This window comes from Crocuta crocuta, unplaced genomic scaffold (assembly GCF_008692635.1).
Source record: "Crocuta crocuta isolate KB4526 unplaced genomic scaffold, BGI_CrCroc_1.0 scaffold16, whole genome shotgun sequence".
Lineage (NCBI taxonomy): Eukaryota > Metazoa > Chordata > Mammalia > Carnivora > Hyaenidae > Crocuta > Crocuta crocuta.
The window spans coordinates 14444971-14467344 of NW_027531893.1; the positions used below are offsets into that span (position 1 = coordinate 14444971).

General features: G+C 45.3%; 1 long non-coding RNA gene across 2 annotated transcripts in view; it reads left to right on the forward strand.

Moving 5' to 3' along the window:
* The window catches only part of LOC144239289 (uncharacterized), a 22639-nt gene extending 759 nt beyond the window's left edge, over positions 1-21880 (forward strand). The window contains exons 2-5 of one of the 2 annotated variants that reach the window (XR_013337366.1): positions 11632-11781; positions 14298-14910; positions 15250-15311; positions 21782-21880. This is a non-coding gene — a long non-coding RNA (uncharacterized LOC144239289). Of the gene's footprint in view, positions 1-11631; positions 11782-14297; positions 14911-15249; positions 15312-15948; positions 16080-21781 lie in introns of those variants that run through there. The other variant, XR_013337367.1, reaches the window with a different exon arrangement.
* Positions 21881-22374: the final 494 nt, after the last annotated feature.

Here is a 22374-nt window from a genome sequence, read left to right on the forward strand (position 1 = left end):
GGGCGGGTAACTTAACCTGGATAATACTTGACACTTTGTCAGATATTCAAGGTCAGCCCCCCGCAGTGATAAGTCACGCTGATGGCATGCACTCTTGGTATGATGTGATGAGAATCACGCCAACTGTGGGGTCTTTCTCCCCCAAACCTGTAACCATAGCCTCATCATAAGAAAACATCAGACAGTGGTGCCTGGGAGCGTCAGACTCTTGATTTTTGGCTCAGGTCATGATCCCAGAGTCTCAGGATCGAGCCCCCACATGGGGCTTCATGCTGAGTGTGACGCTGGCTTAAGATTCTGTGTCTCTGCCCCTCTCCCCTACTCTCTCTCTAAAAAAAGTAAAGAGGGGCACCTGGGTGGCTCAGTCGGTTAAGTGTCCGACTTCGGCTCAGGTCATGACCTCATGGTTCGTGGGTTCGAGCCCCGCATCGGGCTCTGTGCTGACCGCTCAGAGCCTGGAGCCTGTTTCAGATTTTGTGTCTCCCTCTGTCTCTGACCCTCTCCTGCTCACGCTGTCTCTCTCTCTCAGAAATAAATAAAACATTAGAGAGGGAGGAAGGGAGGGAGGGAGAAAGGAAGGAAGGAAGGAAGGAAGGAAGGAAGGAAGGAAGGAAGGAAGGAAGGAAGTGCCTGGGTGTCTTAGTCAGTTAAGAGACCATCTTCAGCCCAGATCATATCTCAAGGTTCCATCAGGCTCTCTGCTGTCAGCGCATAGAGCGGATTCGATCCTCTGTCTTTGTGCCCTTCCCCTGCTTACACATGTGCTTCCTCTCTCAAAAATAAACATTAAAAAATTTTTAATAAAAAAAACGAAAACAGCAGACAAACCCCAAACATGGGACATTCTACAGGATATCTGATAAGTACTCCCCCAAATTGTCAAGTTCATCAAAACCAGGGGCGGGGTCTGAGAAACTGTCAACAGCTAAGGGAGCCTAAGGAGATAGGACTGCTAAGTGGAAGTGTAGCGGGAGAAGGAGGGTAGGGGTGTGGATCCCAAAAAAAAAAAAAAAAAACTAAGCAAATCTGAATAAAGTATGGACCTTAGATAATAAAAATGTGTCAATATTGGTTCATCTATTGTAAGAAATGTATCATAGTGATGTTAAGATAGTGGTAATCAGAGGAGCTGAGTCTGGGGGGTACGGAAGTTCTTTGTGCTATTTTCTCTGTATGGAAACTCTCTGTAGTCTCTGTACTATTTTCTGTAACTTTAAAACTGTTCCAAAATAGAAAATTTATTTATTTTTTTAAAAGTAATTGCTTGGCTCAAAATAAACGCTATTTTTATTGTAGCTAAGGGTGGGGTCTCCGGGTTTCCCGTTAGAACCCAATTTCCAGTTATTCCCTGAGTGAGCTGGGCCACATGCCTCCGCCTCTCTGAGCCTCTGTTTTCACCTATAAAATGAAGATCTATTAGTAGGCCCTGGGCTGTAGTGACAAGATTGAAGTGCCTGGGGGAGCATCTGCCGATGGGGAGAGGAATCGAATCAGGATGCCAATATCACACCTGCACAAAAGAAAATCCAAACAGAGATGTAAGCGAGAAAGTAAAACCATGGAAGTACTAAAAATAATTTTTAATTACATTTTTTTAATGTGTCACCAAGAGGATAGGCTCATTGAGTTTGACCCAAACCCAGGAGCTAAAGAAGCATAAATCCAACTACATAAAAATGTAAAGTTTTGCAACACAGTGACATTTGTGCAAGGATATTCTTTGCAATGTTGTTTATAACAGCAAAAGACTGGAAGTAGCCTAAATCTCTGTATGTGGGAGGCTGGCTAAATAAATTTTGATACATATGTCCAACTATTATATAGCTCTACGTGTAGACATATACAAAGTTCTGCATATAGAAGTATATAATTAAGTGACAAAAGCAAAGAGCATAAGACATGTATTAGATAAGCTACTATTTAGGTAAAGAAAGTACATACTTGGGACGCCTGAGTGGCTAAGTCCAGTAAGTGATCAACTCTTGGTTTTGGCTCAGGTCATGATCTCATGGTTTGTGAGTTATGCCCTGCATCGGGCCCTGCGCTGACAGCTGTGGAATCTGCTTGAGATTCTCTGTCTCCCTCTCTTTCTCCCCTTCCCCAACTCACTTGCTATCTCTTTCTCTCTCAAAATAAATAAGCATTATTTAAAAAAAAGAAAGTATATGTTTGTAAATGCATATTTTATCTCCAAACAAGTTCTCGGAGGGTATTTAGTGAAAATCCTTTTTTGGTACTGCATAGACATATTACCTATACGTACTTGTTTGTATTTTTAAAAAGTAAAAGCCCATGGCAGAGAAATATTGACAAATAATGGCAATTTCTATCATGACATAGTGCCTCCCTCTTCCCTTCCCCACTAGAAATTACCTTCCGCTCCCCAGTCCCAGCCTACAGATCCGGAAGGGCATGGCTGTAACGCAATGGGGTAGAGCTTCGTGGTGACCTTGGAGAAGAGGCTCAGAAGTCCAGGTGCAAGTCTCCTTCCTGCTAGTCTCACAGGGCACCTGGCCCTGGCTTGGGTTTGCATCCTGGGCTAGGCGGGGCCTGAGAGTCTCCAAGGCAAGGGAGTGAGCCCAGGCTGCTGAAGGAGACTTCTTCCTCCCAGGAGAGGACTGGTTTTTTTTGGTTTTTCTTTAAGTTTATTTATTTTGAGGAGAGAAAGCAGAGAGAGGCAGAGAGAGAGAGAGAGAGAGAGAGAGAGAGAATCCCAAGCGGGCTCCATGCTGACAGTGCAGAGCCTGTCGTGGGGCTCAAACTCACAATGAGATCGTGACCTGAGCTGAAATCAAGACTCAGTCACTTAACAGAATGAGCCACCCATGTGTCTAGACTAATGTTACAGGAATAGAAATAGGGCAGTTCTTCAGGAAAAGATCACAGAAATCTCCTGTTTGAAGTAGGAGAGGAAGAAGCCTGTCAACTGGACAAATTCAGACAGAAGGATGGCAAGTAGGACAGAAAACAGAACAAGAAAGAAATCCTTGATTCCTTTTATTGCTTTCATTTCAAGGGGAGGCACATGTCTTGCCCCAGCGCCCCCTGTCTCCTTTCTCAGTCTAGCGCTTTGTTTTATCTATTTTCCACAGGAGAATGTGAGGAGGCTTGGTGAGGGTTCTCTTTTATTATTAGGGGAATAATAATAACTTCTGCTTATTGAAACATTACTTCCTATCAACCTTTTATTGTGCATGACCTCACTTAATTTTCATCATTCCTAAGACAATGGGAGCCTCTAAACCCCATTTTAAACAGAAAAAACCATGTTTTCCTTAAGAGGGAGGCACAGTGGAATCACTCCTGTTTCCCCCTTCCCCCCAGCCCCCCACAGGTCACCTACCCAGAGCACCATGGTCTCCCCCAAGGCAAGGCCTGCCTCCTGACTGTCTCCCTGTCTTGTCCAAACATTGTCCACACAGCAGTCAAAACCAATTTCTATTTTTTAAAGCATTTTTTAAAATTCTTTTTAATTTTTTATGTTTATTTTTTGTTTAATTTTTTATATGTTTATTTTTTGAGAGAGAGACACACAGAGACAGAGTGTGAGTGGGGGAGGGGCAGAGAGAGAGAAGGAGACACAGAATCCAAAGCAGGCTCCAGGCTCTGAGCTGTCAGCACAGAGCCTGATGCGGGGCTTGAATCCATGAACTGTGAGATCATGACCTGAGCCGAAGTCGGATGTTTAACTGACTGAGCCACCCAGGTGCCCCAAAACCAATTTCTCAAAAAAGGAGTCAATCTTGTCATTTTCCTGCTTAAACAACCCTCCCCCAATGATTTCTTCTTGCCACTTAGAATACACTCGCAAATTCCTTATTGTGTGTGGACCAGGCTTTGCAGGACCCGTCCAACCCCGTCTCCCACCATTGCCACTGTGGCTGGCCTCTTTTCTGCTCCTTGGACACATCTAGCATGTTCTTGCCTGTGGAATTCATGTTTGCTGTTTCCTTATCCTTGGAACCTGCATGTCACACTTGCCCCTGATTTTGTCCATTTCTGTCTTCCCATGGCAAAAGGTGGTGGCATCTCAACTCTAAGTTTACATAAACTCTGTGAGGACTGAGTAGAGATCTGTGAGTCATAATGCCCAAGTCCTGGGAGGGAGAGTCTGATATACTTACACTGCAACTGATGTACTTGACTTCAATCAAGAGTAAATTCCTGGCCCCATCACCCAAGTCCTTCATGTATGTTGTGTTGGTACAAACAGGGTCCCCTGTGCATTGACTGCCCTGGAAACTTCATCACTCTGCCCCCTAATTGTCATTCCACATGTTGCCCACAACCGAAAAGCTTTGTAAACTGTAAATCCCTAAATACATATTTATATAGTAGCTTGGTTGTGTAAGACACCTATGGGGTTGCAAAATTGGACAAAGGAGAGAGAATTTTACACACCCACAGATATGTGCAAATAAAGCGTATCATTTCAATTCACTTACAGAAAAAGAATTAGCCAATGTCTTTGCTACTTCTCATTTTTAAAAATTTATTTTGAGAGAGAAAGCAAGGGAGGGGCACAGAGAGAGGGAGAGAGAGAGTCCCAAGCAGGCTCTTTGCTGTCAGTACACAGCCCATTGTGGGGCTCGATTTCATGAAGTGAGATCATGACCTGAGCCGAAGTGAAGAGTCAGATGCTTAGCTGACTGAGTCACCCAGGTACGCCTGTCTTTGCTACTTTAAATTTTCGCAGATAATTTGAGCTTGCTGTTGGTTTGTTTGCCTTTTTTACTCATTTGGTTGGTTTTTCACTCATTGTTTAACTTGGTGTAGGCTAACTTGCTTTTATTTGGTAGCAATGATAACTGAGTCTGGTTGTCTTAAGGGGTAATGGGAATTTGTGGGAGGGCACGATGCTGCTGAGCCTCAGAGGAGATGGAAACAGTCACACCAAGATGTGACTTGGTGATGACAGTAGAAGTCTTTTTTTTTCTTATTGCTTTTCTGTATTCACCAGCTTCTCTACAAAATTGCATTCATAATCGAGAAATGAAAGTTATTCTTTTTAAACATATTATAGGAAACCTATTCTTTATCCCTGTGTTTCCTCGTGGGTCAAACCCTTCGTAGAAAAACACAAAGATGCTGGACATGTAATTTTTATCGTTACTACAACGGGTAATAATGTAGGCCTGCAGGTTTGGCTGTGTGCTCACAAACGCTCACGAACAATTTCATCTATAGAGTCCTCAGATTTCACATTTGCAAAAAAGATAGATTAGCGTGTGGTAGTGGCCCCTCCCTAAGGAGAGAGAAAAAACAAGAGAGAAGACTTAAAGGTCACCTAGATATGTGCCCAGGTGCCTACATCCTCCATGGCCTTGTAAACTGAGACAACTTAATCAGACTGCATGTTTATGTGTGTTACCATATATGGGAGACAAAGAAATAGAAAATGCATAAAAAACTATGCCATGTGATATGGGCTGCCCAGTTCTTTGGGTACGACCCCAACTGAGTGGTGCCGGCATGAATAAAGTTGCTTCTTGGAAAGAAAAGCCTCAGTGTCACGACTCTCTGTGTGAGAATCCTGCAACAAGAGAAGTGTTCTTAACCTAAGGTGATACCCCTCCAGCCAGCACTTTGGAAATGTGGGAGGCAGCTTAGCAGTTACCATGGACAAGGGATGCTACGGACTTAATTCAAAGTGAAAGCCAGGTTGCTCCCTAGCAGTGAGCTGATGGGTTCCATCCCATGCGATAAACATCCTGTTTCCTGGGACACAAAGCGCTCACGATCCAAGCAGACATGCAAGCAGATTAAAACCCGTTCTAATGATCAGAGCCAAGAACCAAACTCCATCTGACAAATAAATACCCTGTATTTTTGTATGCCTTAAATCTGTGTTGAATTTCCCAGGAACACAGCCACTGTATACGTTGAGGAGAGTATATATCTCCTAGCCTCTAATTCTGTCAAGAGTTATTCGCTATTTCAGAAAGTCAAAGCCGTTCAGGGTAATTGAGTCATCACTACTATGCTCCTGTATCGCTCCACTTTTGTAGCTGAAGCCTTTGAGATGTTTCTTCTAGAAGACATCCACTATTTCATGACTGTTATCCTCTTACAAATACTTTTGTTTTATCCTTCTTTCCTCTTAGACTTGGGTCAGTATATTGTTTGGTTTTCCACATTAGTTGTGCAGGTAGGGTTATGCCATGTTCAGGGAACACTCTGCCTGCAGAGAGCCAAGCGGCTCTCTCCCTTGCCTCTCCTTCATTTAAGCAGACTCACATGCCCCTTGTTCACCCACCTTCCTCCAGACCACCTGTTTAACACTGCCCCCCTCCGTTCCCCTATCCGCCTCAGCCCTCTGATCCTTGACTTAAATCAAGAATAAATTCTTGCTCTCGTCAACCATGTTCTTCATGTAGGTTTTTCTGGTGATGTGGGGAACAAAGGTAGAAAGAAATATGGGTAAAATTAAATTTCCTTATAACCTGCAGCCCTGTTCAGAAATACTTGAGGCTGGCAGACTATGACATTCCTCAGGGGGCTCCTGTCTTAATGCCTCACTAGAGGGAAAAATAACCTTAGCTTGACAATAGCTAGAACTCCAGGATCCTGTGAACCTTCTTTAGCATATGAAAGTCCTTTTTTTTTTTTATTTAAAAAAAATTTTTTGAGGCACCTGGGTGGCTCAGTTGGTTAAGTGTCCGACTTCAGTTCAGGTCATGATCACTCAGCTTGTGGGTTCAAGCCCTGCGTCGGGCTCTGTGCTGACAGTTCAGAGCCTGGAGCCTGCTTCAGATTCTGTGTCTCCTTCTCTCTCTGCTCATCCCCTGATCGCACTCTGTCTCTCTGTCTCTCAAAAATAAACATTAAAAATTTTTTTTTAATTTTTTAAAAGTTTATTTGAGAAAGTGTGGTAGTAACCCCTCCCTAAGGAGAAAGAAAAAAAATGAAGAGAGGAGAGAAGACTTCAAGGTCACCTAGATATGGGTCCAGCTGCCTACATCCCCCATGTTCTTGTAAACTGAAACAACTTAATCAGACTGCATATTTATGTGTGTTACCATATATGGGAGACAAAGAAATAGAAAATGCATAAAAAACCTATGCCATATGATGTGGGCCGCTCAGTTCTTTTGGGTACGAACCCAACTGAGCGGTGCTGGCAGAATAAAGTTGCTTCCTGGAAAGAAAAGTCTCGGTGTCACGACTCTCTGAGCGAGAATCCTGCAACAAAAGAGAGAGAGAGGGAGAGAGAGAGTAGGGGAGGGGCAGAGAGAGAAGAGGGAGGATCCCAGACTCCATACTGTCAGTGCAGAGCCCCGATGCAAGGCTCCACCCATGAACTGTGAGATGACGACCTGAGCCAAAATAAGAGTCAGCTGCTTAACCGACTGAACCACCCAGGTGCCGCAAAAGTCCTTTTGGAAACTTCCTCTTGCCTTTACCTCACCCAACTCCCAAGTATATAATCAGTCACTCCTCACAACCCCAGGGCAGCTTTTCCTGCCCGTGGGTCCTGTCCCTGTGCTTTAATAAGACCACCATTTTGCACCAAGGAGGTCTCAAGAATTCTTTCTTAGCCATATGCTCCCAATGCCAACACTTCAAACCACATCAATTCCACAAACTGTCTATAATAACAGTCTTACTCTGCTGATGGGGTTTTGGGGGTGATGGAGGGATAAGTGGGGTAAAATAAAAGATGGCGGGGTAAGGCAGTAAGGGAATTTAAGTTTTCATTTGCCTTTGTTTCCCACGTCACCATGGCAAGCAGTCAAACCCCTTTACATCTTGATGAGGGTGAGATTAGGGGCCCAGGAAACGGGAGTCTATACGTTTTTGGAGATTAGGCTATAGATAAGATTGCTTTTTTTCTTGCAGTTTACTAAGTGATCCGTAAAGTGAAGGAGACTCCTGTCCTGCATGACTGTGATCTCTATCAGTCAACCATGTGCTTTCTTTCCTTTCCTCTGTCCTTGGGCAGCCAGGAGTGTCAGAGGAATATTACACATATCTCACCTTGGAGGAGGGGGGTTGCTTATAGCCTGTACTTTGCCCTCAGTTTGCCCCATGTTCCCTCATCACTGCTCTGTATGATTATTTTTCATGGCAATCATCACATTTTTTTTTTTAAGAGAAGGCAGTGTTCCTTCTTTTTTTTTATGTTTATTTATTTTTGAGAGAAAGAGACGGAGAGACAGAGCATAAACAGGGGAGGGGCAGAGAGAGAGGGAGACGTAGAATCTGAAGCAGGCTCCAGGCTCTGAGCTGTCAGCACAGAGCCCGACGTGGGGCTCAAACTCACGAACCGAGAGGTCATGACCTGAGCCAGAGTCAGATGTTCAACCAACTGAGCCACCCCCAGGTACCCAGGCAGTCATCACATTCTAACAAAATATACATTTGACTGGGGGTGACTGGGTGGCTCATGTTGGTTAAGGGTCTGACTTCAGTTCAGGCCATGATCTCACAGTTCGTGAGTTCGAGCCCTGAGTCAGGCTCTGTGCTGACAGCTTGGAGCCTGGAGCCTGCCTTAGATTCTGTGTCTCTCTCTCTGCCTCTCCCTGCTTGTGCTCTGTCTCTCTCTCTCAAAACACAAACATAACAAATATATACATATATATTTGACTGTTTTATGTGTATTGTGTGTCTCCATCACTAGAATGAAAGTCCCGCAAGGGCAGGGATCCTGGTGTGTCTGCCATCACTGACAGATTTTCCCACATCTCAACTGTCTGGCACACAGGAGGTGCTCAACAATTCCAGCTGATTGCATAAATTGGGTTTGTGAAGTTCATTTTAAGATTATAAAAGGGGCTCCAAACTCTGAGTCAGCTTCTGATGAAATTTTCTGTAAAAATGGGAAACGTAATGGGGGAAGGAAGGAAACTCTCTCTTTCTGGTATGAATTGTTCCAGGATGTTTAAATACAATACATCTTTATTTGGAGTCATGAAAATTAATCTTAAATTAATTTTAAATTAATCTTAAAGCAAATTGCAAAATTCAGAAGTGGTCAAACACCTCTGAGGTCAGGAGAGAGGCTCAGCCCTTTTTGAGTTTTCCAGACTCTTGGCTGTCAGCAAAGAAAGGGCTCTAAGCAAAGGACCCCTCCCTGCTGGAGAGAGCACAGCTGCTATTTTAAAGACCTAAGTGTTTACAGTCCATGCACGTCCACACTGGTCTGTCCCTTCCTAGGGGGCTCAGAGATCGACCAAGGGCCCATCTGGAAAACGCTTCCTTCCTGCCTCCCAGTCCCCACTTGGACTGTAGCCTTAAACCACTCCCTTGCCTTCCCACAAGGCACAGACCATCCCCCGACCCGAATGATTCCATTTTAATCCCCTCCCGCCAAGAGCTGAATCCCAACAAAGGCCATGAGTATTCCCATAGGGCTGCTCAGAAGCCTAAAACACAGCTGTTAAGAGCCAACAGGGTCCACTTGGGTGACAGGGGAGGAAAAAATGATCCCCTCGGCTTATTTTGCACACACCTCCAAGCTGCGGAGCACACGGCAAATACCTCATTACATTTTTATTATAAATGCCTGGGTTCATCTGTGCCTATGAACGCGTCAGGTTGCAAAGCCTTCCTTCTCAGGAAGGACGGTTTTATTCTGTTGTTATCCTTTTTCATGTTAAAATGTTCTATTTGCAGAGAGAGGTGGCTGAGAGCACGGGCTGTGGAGCCAGACAGCCTGGGTTCCACAGCTGGCTCTGCCACTCACTAGCTGTGTGGTCTGAGGCAAGTTGCTAAACCTCTCTGTGCTCCTGTTTTCTCATCAAATGATTCTAATGGCTGTGATGAGGGAGCATAAGGCAAGCTGACACACCACAAATACCCCTCTCCCTGGGTGGGATCTGTGTGACATTCCTCAGGCACTGCTGCCTGCCCGAAAACAAAGGAAAGGAAAGGAAACAAATGGTTAACTCGTAGAGATCACAGTCATGCAGGACATGAGTCTCCCTCAGTTTACGTATGTCTTGGTAAATTACAAGAAAAAGGCAATGTTATCAATAGCCTAATCTGCAGGAACCTATAGATTCAGTGTCCCCTCCCCTCCACGGTGATGTGGGGAACAAAGAAGGAAGTGGTAGGTAAAATTAAATTTCTTCATAACTTGCAGCCCAATGACAAATACTTGAGGCAAATACAGAGTAAAACATTTCTCTAGGAACCCCTTACAGTCCTAATGGTAATGCCTTCCCAGAGAGAAAACAACCTTAGCTTGATAATAGCAAGGCCTCAAGTATCTTAAGAGTCCTCTTTACCATATCAAAGTCCCTCTGGAGGCCTCCATTCAGCCTCTACCTCCCCCAACTCCATAGTATATAACCAGTCACTCTTCACACCCCCAGGGCAGCTCTTCTGCCCCCGGGTCCTGTCCCCGTGTTTAATAAAGCCACCTTTTTTTTTTTTTTACACAAAATCACCTTTTTTTTTTTGCACCAAAGACATCTCAAGAATTCTTTCTTGGCCATCAGCTCCGGACCTCCACCACCCCAAAACTCCATCAACATCTTCTGCCACCAACACAGGGCTGTAAGGCGGGCAGGGGTCCTGAGGGCAGCATTTACAGAGACACCCAGGGTTTTGAAGTGCAGGGTTAAGCACCTGCGAGTATCTCCCTCCTCCACCCTCCTCTTCTTCCCCCAAGCCTAGTCCCAGCCCAGCGCTTAAGATGGTTGGAACTGATGTGGCTTGAAGTAGAGAGAGTCCTGGAGGCAATGGCCATGAAAGAATTCTCGAGATGTTTTTGGTGCAAAAAAGTGGCTTTATTAAAGCACAGGGACAGGACTCATGGGCAGAAAGAGCTACACTGAGCTTGTGAGGAGTGACTGATCATATACTTTGGAGTTGGGGGAGGTAAAGACAAAGGAAGTTTCCTAAAGGATTCCCATACGTTAAAGAAGATTTACAGGATCCTGGAGGCCAGCTAACTGTCAAGCTTTGTTTTCCCCTCTAACTGTCAGACAGGAGTTTCTGGAGGAATGTCATATTCTGCCTGTCTCCAGTATTTGTCAATGGGCTGCAGGTTATATGGAAATTTAATTTTATTCATATCTCTTTTGCCTTTGTTCTCCACATCAGAATGACATGAGGAAATTATTTCTATAAAGTACTTAGAACAGTGCCTGGTCCAGAATAATTGGTATATAAATGTTTCTTAAATACACTAAACGTTTTTCATTAAAGGTTCATATTACTAAATGCTAATATCTTTTTTTTAACCTTTATTTTTGAGAGACAGAGTGCGAGTGGGGGAGTGGCAGAGAGAGAGGGAGACACAGAATCCGAAGCAGGCTCCAGGCTCCGAGCTGTCAGCACAGAGCCCGACGTAGGGTTTGAACCCACAAGCTGCGTGATCATGACCTGAACTGAAGTCGGACACTTAACCAACTGAGCCACCCAGGCGCCTCTAAAAAATTTCTTGCCTGTTGTTGGTCATGTGAAAAAAAACCCCAAAAACTGGTGACCCTAAGTTTGCTCCCAAAGGTTATTGGAGAAATGTTACTGTTTTGTGTGTTTCATAGTCCATCATACCAGGAGGCACATGATGTCAGATGGTCGCGCTGACATCGATTGGCGATCGACATTTGCCTTGTTGAGACGGTGAGTTTGGAAATTTTACTTCCTTGGTTGAGTTTATTCCTCGGCATTTTATTCTTTTAGGTGCAATTGCAAATGGAACAGTTTTCTTAATTTCTGGAGTTTGGGAATTTTAAAGCGCCAAGTTTGGGCCGTTTTGACTTGCTCACATTCCAGTTATGTAACCAAAACAACGTGAGTTCGATCCTCCGTGAGCCACACAACCTGCACCAGGCGGGTCGTCGCACAGGAAAACTTTATTTGCAGCAAAATAAGGACGATCACGGGAATGGCTTCCAAAGCCCTGATACCCAGAGAGAGGGTGAATGGGTGTCTTTCGTTTAGGGTTAGGATGAATATTTAGGTCGGGGATCCCCGTCATTGAACTAGAGGCGGGTGGAAGGGCATCGCGCATGCGCCTTAAGGAAACATGCCCAGACAAAAGTTGAAGGTATGTAAATGAGGCTCGTGCTCCGCCTTCGGTGGAGAGTTTAGTATTATAATAGGTAAAGGTAGTGTTGGGTCATTCTGGGGGTCACTCCACAGTCCATCTGCACAGGGTCAAATGGTCTGGCCTGCGGGTCTGGTCAGGGCAGTCGCCATCACCCGTGAGGTGGTTTTGGGTTTCATTTGCCTGAGTGAAGAGGCAAGTCGGAAAAAAGCGCTTAAGGAAAAATGTGAGATAAAGGCGAGTGAGTACCTCCAGGGGGGCGTAAAGGTCAGGTCCTGGGGTTGAGCTGGTGACAGGTTTGCCTGGTGGTGAGTTAACAGGCAGAGACCACTCTGGGCGGAATTGTGTCACAAAGGAAACTTTATTTGTAGCACATTAGGAGATCACGAGGAACAATTTGCAAAGCGTAACTCCTCAGGCGGAGGTGAGTGGGTTTCTTTTATTTGGGGTTAGGGTGAAAAATCAGAAAAGGGAGGCTTGTCATTGCATGTCAAGCTGGGCGTGGGGTTGCCCAGGCGTACTTAGAAAACATGCCTATGCACGTATCCTATGTTGTGTTAATAAAGCATGTGTTCCTCCTGAGGTGGAGATTTTATTTTTTTTAATGTTTATCTATTTTGAGAGAGAGAGAGAGCATGCAACCATGGGAGGGCTAGAGAGATTATCCCAAGCAGGCTCTGTTGTTCAGCACAAAGCGTAATGCGGGGCCCAAACTCAGGAACCCAGAAATCATGACCTGAGCCAGAATCAAGAGTCAGATACTTAACTGACTGAGCCACCCAGGTGCCCCATGGGCAGAGGTTTCAACATTAGAATGAGATGGAGGTCACTGTCGGACACTCCATGGTCCATCCCCACAGGTGTGAGTCATTGGTTGAGCTCAAACTGGTCTAGGCTGGCGGGAGTCTTGTTTGCCTCTAAGATAAGGTTGGGGCCCCTGAGGGGCTCAGTCGGTTGAGCCTGGGACTTCAGCTCAGTTCGCGGGTTTGAGTCCTGCATGTGGCTCTGTGTTGACAGCTCTTCTGATTCTGTGTGTGTGTGTGTCTCTCTCTGCCCCTCCCCTGCTCACTCTCTCTCTGTCTCTCAAAAATGAATAAATATTTAGAAAAAAAGAAAATGTCTCTTTCAGGAAGAAGGAGGGTGAGTGGGGGACTTGCTGGTGACGGTTTTAACCTCATTAACCCTGTGGGCCAGTTTCAATCCTGCAAAAACGNAGATACTTAACTGACTGAGCCACCCAGGTGCCCCATGGGCAGAGGTTTCAACATTAGAATGAGATGGAGGTCACTGTCGGACACTCCATGGTCCATCCCCACAGGTGTGAGTCATTGGTTGAGCTCAAACTGGTCTAGGCTGGCGGGAGTCTTGTTTGCCTCTAAGATAAGGTTGGGGCCCCTGAGGGGCTCAGTCGGTTGAGCCTGGGACTTCAGCTCAGTTCGCGGGTTTGAGTCCTGCATGTGGCTCTGTGTTGACAGCTCTTCTGATTCTGTGTGTGTGTGTGTGTCTCTCTGCCCCTCCCCTGCTCACTCTCTCTCTGTCTCTCAAAAATGAATAAATATTTAGAAAAAAAGAAAATGTCTCTTTCAGGAAGAAGGAGGGTGAGTGGGGGACTTGCTGGTGACGGTTTTAACCTCATTAACCCTGTGGGCCAGTTTCAATCCTGCAAAAACAACTCAAGAATGCGCATCAGGTCGGGGCACCTGGGTGACTTAGTCGGTTAAGCGTCCGACTCTCGCTTAGGTCATGATCTCGCGGTTCGTGGGTTCGAGCCCCGCGTCGGGCTCTGTGCTGACTGCCAGCTCAGAGCCTGGAGCCTGTTTCAGTCTGTGACTTCCTCTCTCTCTGACCCTCCCCTGCTCACGCTGTCTCTGTCTCTCTCTCCTAGAAATAAATAAAAATATTAAAAAAAAAAAAGAATGTGCATCGGGTCAATCTATTTCTAAAACAGTGCTGGGAATTTTACCATTGATTTACTGTGTCTGATATGGTTAGGTTATATTCTGGCTTGGTAGAGACCATTGGGTTTTTCATTCCTTCCCTTAAAATCCTTATCTACTGAGGTTTTTGCGTTTCCTTGTTCCAACAGCTCCTAGGAGAAATTCTGCCCGAAGTGCTACCAGGGCAAATAGTGCTGGTGAACTGTAGATCAACAGAGAGTAGCTGGGATCTAAAACGACTTCTGCTGTGCCACAAAAGCTATATCTCATCTTTTTTTTTCTGGGGACCCCCTAACTCTTTCTGCTTACAGTTATATCTGTAAATTATATTCCTTTTGTTAATATTTATAATTTTTCTTTAGGATCCTTTCTCAGGGTCAAGATTTGGATCAATCACATCTTCACAATTTAAAAAAAAAGTCAATTACCACAGTGATTTGCAATCATCAGTCGCCTTCTTAGCGCAGTGGGCAGCGCGTCAGTCTCATAATCTGAAGGTCCTGCAATCATCAGCAAGAAACAAACACTATCTGTGCATTACTGAAACTTGTAAGCACATGAATAAAGAAGAGATCCAAGTCAACCACACTGATGGGACAGACCTCTTCACTTGACACAACCTCACCTGTTAACTGGATCTATTCAGGAAGAAAGAGGCAAATCCAAATTGTGGGATGTTGAGAGGCAACTGGCCAAATATTTCGACAATGCCAATATCTTTAGAGAAAAAAAAATGCAACAAATTAAAGGAAAAGGAGATTAAAGAAGAATCAAGAGGCATGAAATGAAAAGCCATTCATGATCCTGTGGGCCTCTCCCCAGGGCAGCTTGAGCATCCTCACAACATGGCGGCTGTTTTCTCCCAGAGCCACTGGTTCAAGACAGAGAGTGAAAGGCAGAAGTGGCAGTATCTTTTATGGCCTAGTCTTGGAAGTCACATACTATCATTTCCAAAATATCCTATTGGTTACACAGGTCAGTACTATTTAGTGTGGGAAAAGACTACACACGGGTGTGAACACCATGGGGTAAGGGTCACTGACAGCCATCTTGCAGGCTGGCTACCACAAGTACGTACCTCACAGGGTTATAGAGGGAATGAAATGCATTAATAGACGGAAAGGGGGACGCCTGGGTGGCTTAGTCGGTTAAGAGTCTGACTTTCACTTAGGTCATGATCTCGCGGTTTGTCGGTTCGAGCCCCGCGTCGGGCTCTGTGCTGACTGCCAGCTCAGAGCCTGGAGCCTGTTTCAGTCTGTGACTCCCTCTCTCTCTGACCCTCCCCTGCTCATGCTGTCTCTCTCTCTCTCCTAGCAATAAATAAAACATTAAAAAAAAATAGACGGAAAGGATTCCAGACCATAGTTCTTCATATGGTAGGTGCTTATAAATCTTACCTTTTGGTGTTATTGGCACACAGGGTATCAGTTTCCTTTTCTTCAACTACATATGAGTGTCACAATTTTTAAGGCAATAATCTTTCAGTCTTAACCTAGAATGTTCCTCAGAATCACCTGTGGGATTTTTCAGTTAAATACTATTACTTTTTAGGAGTACCTAGGTGGCTCAGTCAGTCAGTTGGGAGTCTGGCTCTTCTTTTTTTTTTTTTTTTTNTTTTTTTTTGAGAGAGAGACAAAGTGTGAATGGGGGTGGGGAAGAGAGAGAGGGAGATGTAGAATTTGAAGCAGGCTCCAGGCTCTGAGCTGCCAGCACAGAGCCCTACACGGGGCTTGAACCCACGAATCATGAGATCTTGACCGGAGCCAAAGTTGGTCGCTTAACTGACTGAGCCACCAATGTGCTCTGGGAGTCTGACTCATGATTTCAGGTCAGGTTATGAACTCATGGTTCCTGGGTTGGAGCCCTGTGTGGGCTCTGCACTGACAGCACAGAGCTTGCTTGTGATTCTCCCTCTCCCTCTCGCAGCCCCTCCCCCTCCCTCTCTCAAAATAAATAAGTGGGGTGCCTGGGTGGCCCAGTCAGTTAAGCATTGGTCTCTTGATTTTGTCTCAGGTTGTGAACTCACGGTTCTTGGGATTGAGCTCTGAGTGGAGTGTGGAGACTGCTTGGCATTCTCTCTCTCCCTCTCTCTTTCTGCTTCTCTGATCCACCCCTGCTCACACAAGCATGTGCTCTCTCTCTCTCTCTCACTAAATAAATACATAATAAATAAATAAACTTTTAAATATATATTACTTTTTAAAACAATTTTAAATGGTTTTTAAATTTATGAAAATAAAACTGTTCAACTCTACAGAAATATATGTAAAATATGCTTGTTTCCAATGACACAGAAACAAGAAGAATAAAAAGTAACACCTCTCTTCATACTCTATCCTGTTTCCCTCCCTGGGAGTAGCCACTTTTAAGTTTATATGCTTCTGACCACTTTATCCTAATTTCTAGATGTATTATACTAGTGTTAAATAAATGAGATTCTAGTGTATGTATTGGTAGATGACTTAGAAATTGGTTGAATGGTTTATCTTGGGAATCAAGTATATTATGTCTATGCATTTGAATGACAGGCTCCATTCCTACCCTACTCCCCAGGGAGCGACCACAGAGATTTTTTTCTAGGGGGTAGGGACATATTTTCATAATTTGCGATTCCACATAGAATCGAATAATGGAGTCATGATAGAGTCTGACCCCCAAATAGGTCGGTAGGCCTGAGTCTATTTCAATCTGTAATGCAGTCTTGGGGAAAGTCTGTGAGCTCTGGAGTCAAGACAAGTCTGGATTTGAATGTTGTTGGCTCTGATGCTTACTCGCATGGTGACTTTGGGCAAGGTTTGCTTTTCTTTGTATCAGTCTCTCTCCTTCAGTCTCCATGTTGTAAAGCCACCTCATGGAGATATTAAATGAGGTCATCTGTGATGTCAAGTGTCCGGGCTGCGTTTCCGGTCACCGCACCCTTTGGACAGACTGCGGAACTGGCCACAAGAGGGCGCAAGTGAGCAGGCGTGGTGCCTTGCTACTGTTGTTCAGCGGCCACATCATTGCAAACATCTCTGCAGTGTGTGTAAACACCGTCCTCTCCGGAGATGACAGAATGAGATTGTGTCGTGAATATAATGAGTGCTCCAGGGGGTGGCCACAGCTCTGCTCTGCCTCTGGGGAGCCTGCCTTCTGGTAGCTTTTCACAGCCCTTCTCTTCCCAGAAGCACTGAGTCAAATCCCTTTTGTGACCAAGAGCCTTAGTTTACCACCTTTAAAATAGATGGCATCATACTTTCCAGTCCCTCCCCATCAGGTTAGCTGGAGCAACTTTGGGCAGAGCTGGAAACCACTCAAAAAAAGTGTTTGAATACCCATGAAATAACATGCTCATATTTTTTCAAAGTATTTTTTTAACTCGCTAATCATGACATACCAAATCTTATCTCATTCAACTCTCAGGACAGCGTATGAGGAGGATATTATTTTTAATCCTGCCTAATGATTGAGAAAACAGGAGTCCCAGAGAGGACTAGCAACTTTCCCAATGTCACACAGCTAGGAAGTAGTAGAGGTAATTTTCATAGTCTTGTTTGTTTGAACTCCACAGCTCATGCATCTGACCACTGCACACCTAGCGGTAACTAGCCACTGAGCATCGAACCACTGAGGTGGACTCAGAGTCAGAAGTCATGGGTGAATCATAGCTTTTTCACTGCTGAGTCATTTTGTCCTGGGCAAGTCTCAACAGTTTGTTTCTCCATGAAAACTGGGAAGAGTATGACTCTTCACTCCACTAACATCCCTCTCTCATAGGGTCTTGTAGGCGTCAAATGTGACATGGGTGTGAATGTGCTTTGCAAACTGTAAAGTGAGGCACACACACGGAAGAGGCATGCTGATGAAGTTGAAGACGCTGATGATAGGAAGATGCAGTCAGGGCTGCAGGGTCCTCATTGAATTTGTGGATTGGTTTACTTTTTTTTTAAGTTTATTCATTTTGAGAGAAAGAGAGGTGTGTGTGTGTGTGCGTGTGTGCGCACGGACACGTGCAGCAGTGGAGGAGGAGTGGAGAGAGAGGGAAAGAGAGGGCTCCCTCTGTCAACACAGAGCCCGACATGGGGCTTAAACTCACAAACTGAGATCATGACCTGAGCTGAAACCAAGAGTCGGACACTTGACTGACTGAGCCTCCCCGGCACCTCTACTTCCTTCTCCTTTCTTACTCTATTCCCATGACTGTGCTCATTTAATAAATACCGAGTACCTGCTACATGCCATGCTCCGTCGTGGGCACTGGGGACTCAACAATCAGACAACAGAGCAGGCCCAAGTCTCTGTCCTCGGAAAGCTTCCATTCGAGTGGAGGGAGGCAGACGACACACACGCACCCGTAATGTGTCAGGGGCGAGTGCTGTGGGGGAAAAACAAGCAGGAAAGGGTAGGGAGAAAACCCAGGCTAGGGACAAGGTGCAGATGGACCTGGAGAGCTGAGGAAGATCACCACGGGAGTCAGTGTGAAAGGGATGAGGAAGTGGGCTGCGTGACTTCCAGGGGGATGTTGGTTCAGGCGATGGGGCAGCGGGTGCAAGTGCCCTGGACGGCAGATGGCGCTGGAGTGCTAGGGTCTGGATCTAGAAAGGCCAGAGCGGTGGTGCTGAGTGAGCCAGCTGGGGGATCTGTGGTGGATGAAGCCAGAGCACAGGGCCTCACGGGCCACCATAGGATTTTGGCTTTTACCCTGGGGCAGGCAGGAGCCACTAGAGGATCCGTGCCTCTGCAGGATGGCTCTGACTGCTGCCTTGAGGATGGACTCGGACGCACAAGGGCACAAGCAGGAGACCATGAAGGGGCCAGTGCAGTCATCAAGAGATGATGGGCTGGACCAGGGAGATGGCAGCGTAGAATCCGTCAGAGGTGGTGAGAGCCTGTACACAGAGATCAGACCACCAGGCCCTCACTGTCGTCTGCTGACAGATGTGAGAAGTAAAAATAGAAGGGCCAGTGATAGTTGCTGTAAGGTTCTGCGGTGGCTGAGCAACCACTGGGGAAAATGGACCTGTCACTTTCGGAGATGGTGATAGAAACAGGGCAGAAGAAGGAGCCTCAGGGATCAAATGTACCCTTGCTGGGTGTGGGATGCACCCTCCTTTTATGTGGGAAGATGGATCCCGGTTCTGCAGGTCACATTGTGTAAGGGTATGCTTCTCGGGACGGGAGGAATTTGTGACCAGCTGGCAGTCTATCACAGCATGTGAGGCGTTAGCACAATTGCTCCATGTAATTAAATTGCCTTTACTAAGTACTAAACAGCCCCTGCGCTGTGGCAACCACTGTATACGTGACATAACTCCTAGTAGAAGCTACCTGATTTGTCCTCGCAACAGCCCTCTGTATATAGGTCTCGTTACTGTCTTCATTTTACAGATAAGGGAAACCGAGGCACAGAGATTCAGTAACTTGCCCAAGATTATGAAGCTAGAAAGGATATACTAGAGCTAGAATTTAACCCGAAGTAGCCTACTTCAGAATCCCGGCACTCGATATTTACATTAATTACATAAGTAAGTGAATTAATTTCTGGGACATGTTGGCTGTTACTGTCCTTATTGTCATTGATTCTGCTCCCGAAGCAGGGAGGTTGGAGACACCTGTGCTGTGTACAATACACCCAGACTCAGCACGTGACCTGCTGCCCTGGGGTCTTGGCGCCGGCTGCTACCTCAGCCCCCACTGCCCTTGCTCCTCTCCTGCCTGGATTCCCAAGTTCGCTGAGGCATCACTTCCTAATGGAAGCCTGGCCTCGCACCCAGTAAAGCCCCCAATTAACTCTAAATTCTTAGGGCATTTTATACCCCCCTTGGTTGCAGTAATTACGACTGCGTTTACATCACTGAACGGTTTTTTAAGTTGTGATAAAAAAATAACATTAAATTTATCATCTTACTCTTTTTTAAAGTTTATTTTTTAAGTTTACTTATATATTTTTGAGAGAGAGAGAGAGAGAGAGCGAGCGTGCACAAGTGGGGAAGGGACAGAGAGAGAGGGGCAGACATAGAATCTGAAGCAGACTCCAGGCTCTGAGCTGTTAGCACAGGGCCCAATGTGGGGCTCGAACCCATGGACCGTGAGATCATGACCTGAGCCTAAGTTGGACGCTTAACCGACAGAGCCACCCAGGTGCCCCTGTTTATTTATTTTGAAGGAGACAGAGAGCGTGCGTGTGCGGGCACGTTAGTGGAGGCGGAGCAGAGAGAGAAAGAAAGTCCCAAGCAGGCTCCACACTGGTGCTGAGCACAACATGGGGCTCAAACTCACGTACTGTGAGATCATGACCTGAGCCGAAAGCAAGAGTCGGTCGCCCAAGCAACTGAGCCACCCAGATGCCCCCCCATTTAGTGATTTTTCAGTGTACGGTTCAGTAGTATTCAGTATATCCACATTGTGCAACAGATCTCTAGAACTTTTTCATCTTGCAGAATTGAAACTCTGTACCAATGAAACAGTAATTCCTTCTCTCCCTCCCCCTACCCTTTCTGCTTTCTGTTTCTATGATTGTGACTACTTTAGATATTTCATATGAGTGGAGTGATCCACTATTCGCCCTTTTGTGACTGGCTTATTTCATTTAACGTAGGGCCCTCGAGGTTCTTGCTATTGTAGACTGTGTCAGATTTCCTTCTTTCTGAAGGTTGCATAGGACCCCACTGTATGTCTACACCACACTTAGTGTTCATTCATCTGTTGATGGACGTTTGGGTCGCTTCAACCTCTTGGCTCTTGTGAATAATGGCGCAAGGAACGCGGGTGTGCCATATCTCTTTGAGATCCTGCTTTGAGTTCTTTTGAATGTATACCCAGAAGTGGATTTGCTGGATCCGATGGTGGTTCTGTTTTGAATTATTTAAGGAGCTTCCACACTGTTTTCCATAATGGCTACACCAATTTACATCTGAGCAGCAGTGCACAAAGATTTCAATTTCTCTACATCCTGACCAACACTCTCTATTTTCTATGGTTTTGATTGTAGCAATCTTAATGGATACAAGGTGTTCTCTCATTGTGGCTTTGATATGCATTTCTCATATGATTAATGATGTTAAGCAATCTTTCATGTACTTGTTAGCTATCTATCTGGAGGTCTTCTTTGGAGAAGGACATTCCAGTCCTTTGCCCATTTTATTTTTTAAATTGTTTATTTTTAAGTGATTTTAATGTTTATTTATATTTGAGAGAGAGAGAGAGAGAGAGCGCGCATGCGCGCGCAAGCTGGGGAGGGGCAGAGAGACAGAGACACAATCTGAGGCAGGTTCTAGGCTCTGAGCAGTCAGCACAGAGCCTGATATGAGGCTCGAACTCACAAGCCGTAAAATCATGATCTGAGCTGAGGCTGGACACTTAACTGACTGAGCCACCTAGGCCACCCTTTTGCCCATTTTAAAATCTAGTTATCTTTGTTGTTTGTTGTTGTTGAGTTGTAGAAATTCTTTATGTATTTTGGATGTTAACTCTTTATCAGATATATAGTTTGCAAATATTTCCCCCATTCCTTAGGTTGCCTTTTCTACTCATTGCACACTTTTTTAAATAGACCTCTCTCACCCGACCTGACTGCCAGCTGTGAGGTCGCTGGCAGTAGCTGTTTTGCTTACCACTCTGTACCCCCAGCGTCTAGCTGTTGGAGGATGTCATGGAGGGGACATGACCACTAAGTGCGCCCTGGGGCTGGCCCTCGGCAGCTGCAGGCTCCTTACCACCACCCTGTCCTTGATACGACATTCTGCCCACCGTTCCCACAGTAGGAACTTGTTTCGAGAATGAAAACTTGAAAGAGTAAGGTGCTGTTGAAAATATCCTGACTTGATACATGACTGAACCCCATGAAGTCCTCTGTATGAACTTTTAGGGTTCTAGAAGGTGGGTGCAGAGATCTACTTGTGTTGCAGCTGCCCAAGGCAAGCCTTCTATGTAAGTTCCTTTGCTTATTAAACCTGCCACCTATCAATCTGGAGTGGTCTGCGCCTTTCTTGGGTCTTTGCCCTCTGCATGTACCTGACACTCAAATCCAAGACACTCTTGAATTTGCAAACCAATACTATTAGCACCATGCCTGGTTCATACCAGTTCTTCCCCCAAATGTTTCCTGAAGGAAACGAGGAAGTGCTGAATGAATCACAGGACAGAGAACTGGGAGAGATATTTGGGGAACATCCTATGGGTTCCTGCCCAAGACCACTGCTATCCAATAGAAGGGTAATAGGAGACACATAATTTTAAAGTTTCTAGTAGCTGTATTTTAGAAAAGGAGAAGCAGGAGAAAATAATTTTAATAATCTATTTTATTTAACAATCTGTTAAATGTTATCATTTTAACACACAATCAATTTAAAACTTCTCAATGAGTTTAAAAAGTGTGGATGTAGGGGCACCTGGGTGGCTCGGTGGGTTAAGCCTCTGACTTCCGCTCAGGTCATGAGCTCACAGTTTGTGAGTTGGATC